The following is a 3,563-nucleotide window of genomic DNA, read 5'->3' as shown; positions in this document are numbered from 1 at the left end:
TAAACTTAACATTTCCTCTCTCTCTGAAATTATTCTCCGACAAGTCTGCTCCACATCTGCACGTTCTTCTCTTGTAGTGTGAACTCTTGCTTTTGGAGCTTCCTCAGCTGTAATATTTCCCCTATGGAGCTCTGTTCACAACATTCTGATGTCCCCTTAACTGAAGTTTCTGGTTTAAAAAATAGATACTATGTGATAATTATGATTACAGCTTGTGTTATGTGGACTCTTAATTTCAGTTTTTGTACATGCCAAAAATAATTTAGAGAACCAAGGTGGGTGATAGTTTGGACGTACAAACTATCATTTCTAGGCCTAATTTTGTCTTCAGTTATGCTTAAATATCCTCTGTATTTGTCATTAACTTAAAAATTGATATCTTATATTTCATTAGTTATACATCACTAAATATAAATAGCCCTTCTTAATGAATCATGACTGTTACATATGTTGTATTCATTATTACAATATGTTTACTCTTTACTTATAATAATCCTATCTGATCCATCATGTGTATGTGACTGCTCTCGCTCTCTGATTTTTTTATGCAATCTGGGTGATGGAGTGCGTTCACCTGCAAAATAATCACCTGTTTTCATGATTAGTAATACATTTACACATTGCCTCCTTTGTATTTTGTTACCAAGAAGAATCTAACATTTTATCATATTTATTCATAAATTACTTACAACATATTTATATTATATAAATATGGAACACAGTTATTACTAAGGAGTTATTGCTAATAATGAGAGTGCATTTGTTAAAATAATGCTTTTGTTAAGAAATTATTCTAATTATTATTTAGTATTATTATTTTTACATTAATTGAACCAACTTTTCTGACCAATAAAGCTCCATACCTGTATTTTGGCTTATTAATGGTAAATTATATCTTTTTGTAAAATCAGGGACAAGATGGCAATATTTTAAATGTCTCTGCTTGTGGTCACGCTCCTCATTAAATTAAATTTGGACTGATGTGCTAATATGCTCCATACCCTCCGATTTGAAATTATATACCCTATCTCTTCATGCATGGTGATTTGTTACGGTGGAGCTGAACATTAAAATTTGGTAAATGAGCACTTCATTTCTGTAGTATAGTAAATGATGTATTTCTACTGCAGTCCAGAAAGGGCATCTTGTTCTAGGAGCCTCTGTGCTGCAGTTTCTATTAACGTTGTGATTTACAGTTTTTCTTTAATTATGATCTTATTTTCGGTTCGTACTTTTTTGTGTCTGCAGCTGTTCTTATTTCATTGGTGGAGCATAGTGATGTCATGTTGTTTACATGCTGAATGTCTCACACATCAGCTAGACGCTAAGGTCAGAATGTTACAACATATTGGGACTGGCTAAGTTGAAAACAATTGCACATATTTATTTAACCTTTTGCATCCATTTCCATATTGGTGTTTGGACAGGTCCAATTTTAGGAAGCAATGAAAGAGACTGGATGTACCCACTAGTAAATTGGGCAGTGCTATATGTTGGAAGAAAGTATGCGAGGAATCCTTGCTGACAAATCAAGTTTATATCCTGGAGGATAACAGTTGATGACCAAGATATTTTTTATTTTATTTTGATATCTTCAGTTACACTGAATAGTCTTAAAATCGAGTTCCTTTTAAAATCCAGCCACAGTATTGCCTTGGTAGCCTCGTATGCCAGTGAATTTCACAGGTTTGATTATATCATATAAAGAAGTATTTCCTGTTGTTGGCCATTACGTTTAGTGATGATTATTATTCTTAGCATCAACAAAAGACTATAGTAGACATCATTTGTTCATTTAATCTATTAGAATTATTTGATGGAGTCAACAAGGGTAATCCAGTACATATAGTGGACTTGGACTTTTAGAAAGCCTTTGATGAGGTCCCACATTAAAGGCTCTTAAGCTAAAAAAGCAGTCATGGGATAAGAAGGAAAGTCCTCTCATGGATCAATAACTAGATAAAAGATAGGAAACATTGGGTAGGAATAAATGGTCAGTTTTCATAGTGTAGATGTAAACAGTGGGATCCCCAAAGGATCTTTACCGAGACCTGTGCTGTTCAAAGTATTCATAAATGATCTTGAAAAAGGAGTGAACAGTCAGGTGGCAAAATTTGCAAACAATATGAAATTACTCAAGATAGTTAAGTCCAAAGTTGACTGCTAAGAATGACAACAGGATCTCACAAAACTGGATGAATGGGTGACAAAATGGCAGATGAAATTCAATGTTAATAAGCACAAAGTAATGCACATTGAAAAATTTAGTCCCACTATACATACCAAATGATGACATCTAAATTAGTTGTTACCACTCAAGAATCATCATGAATAGTTCCCTGAAAATATCTCCTCAATGTGCAGTCGTAGTTAAAAATGCTGTTGGGAACCATTATGAAAGAGATAATAGAACAGAAAATATCATAATTCCACTATATAAATCCATGGCACGTTCACACCTTGTATACTGTGTGCAGTTTTGGTCACCTCATCTCAAAAATAGCATATTAGAATTGGAAAAGGTGCAGAGAAGGGTAACAAAAATGATTAGGGGTATGGAACAGCTTCCGTATGAGGAGAGATTAAAAAGACTGGGATCGTTCAATTTAGAAAACAGACAACTAACAGGGAAATATGACAGAGGTCTATACAATCTTGAATGGTGTGGAGAAAATGAGTAGGGAAGTGTTACTTCTTTCCCTTAGCACTATTTGTGAGCCCCTTCTGATCTGGTCAGTCTGAATACATGAACATGAGGATCAAGGATTCGCAGCCCCACTGAATCTGTAGCTCAAGAGTCCTATCTGATCTATCACTTGCTGACGCAAAAGGCACCAAAGAATGTAACTAATAAGGTAGCCTGGGAAGACACAACTTTACAGGCAGAGCACCTGAACCTGGTCCAACCAGACCAGGACTGTGATTGGAACCTGGGAGTCCTCTCTGGACCCACTTACTCTAGACCAGTAGTTCTCAAAGCCGGTCCACCGCTTGTTTAGGGAAAGCCCCTGGCGGGCCGGGCCAGTTTGTTTACCTGCCATGTCCGCAGGTTCGGCCGATCATGGCTCCCACTGGCCACGGTTCGCTGCTCCATGCCAATGGGGGCTGCGGGAAGGGTGGCCAGCACATCCCTCAGCCCGCGCCACTTCCTGCAGCCCTCATTGGCCTGGAGCGGCGAACCGCGGCCAGTGGGAGCCACGATCGGCCAAACCTGCGGACATGGCAGGTAAACAAACCATCCCGGACCACCAGTGACTTTCCCTGAACAAGCGGCGGACCAACTTTGAGAACCACTGCTCTAGACCACCACCTCAGCATGGTATCGTCATAACCCCTCCCACATAAATCAAGGAACCCAGCCATTCTACGAGAGGCATTCTCAACAGGTTGAATGCTATAAAGGAGGAGATGAGCCCACAGTGTCCCAATTCCACCGCAAACTCCACCTCTTGTTACTCTGGTATCAGCTACGTCCAGGAGAGTCCAAGTGCTTAAGAACTTCATGTTCACTTCTGTCTTTGGGGCAAACAAGCTCTCCAAAGTTTGTTTTTTCCTTATTTTCA

This window comes from Mauremys mutica, chromosome 5 (assembly GCF_020497125.1).
Source record: "Mauremys mutica isolate MM-2020 ecotype Southern chromosome 5, ASM2049712v1, whole genome shotgun sequence".
Lineage (NCBI taxonomy): Eukaryota > Metazoa > Chordata > Testudines > Geoemydidae > Mauremys > Mauremys mutica.
This window is presented reverse-complemented; position numbering follows the sequence as displayed.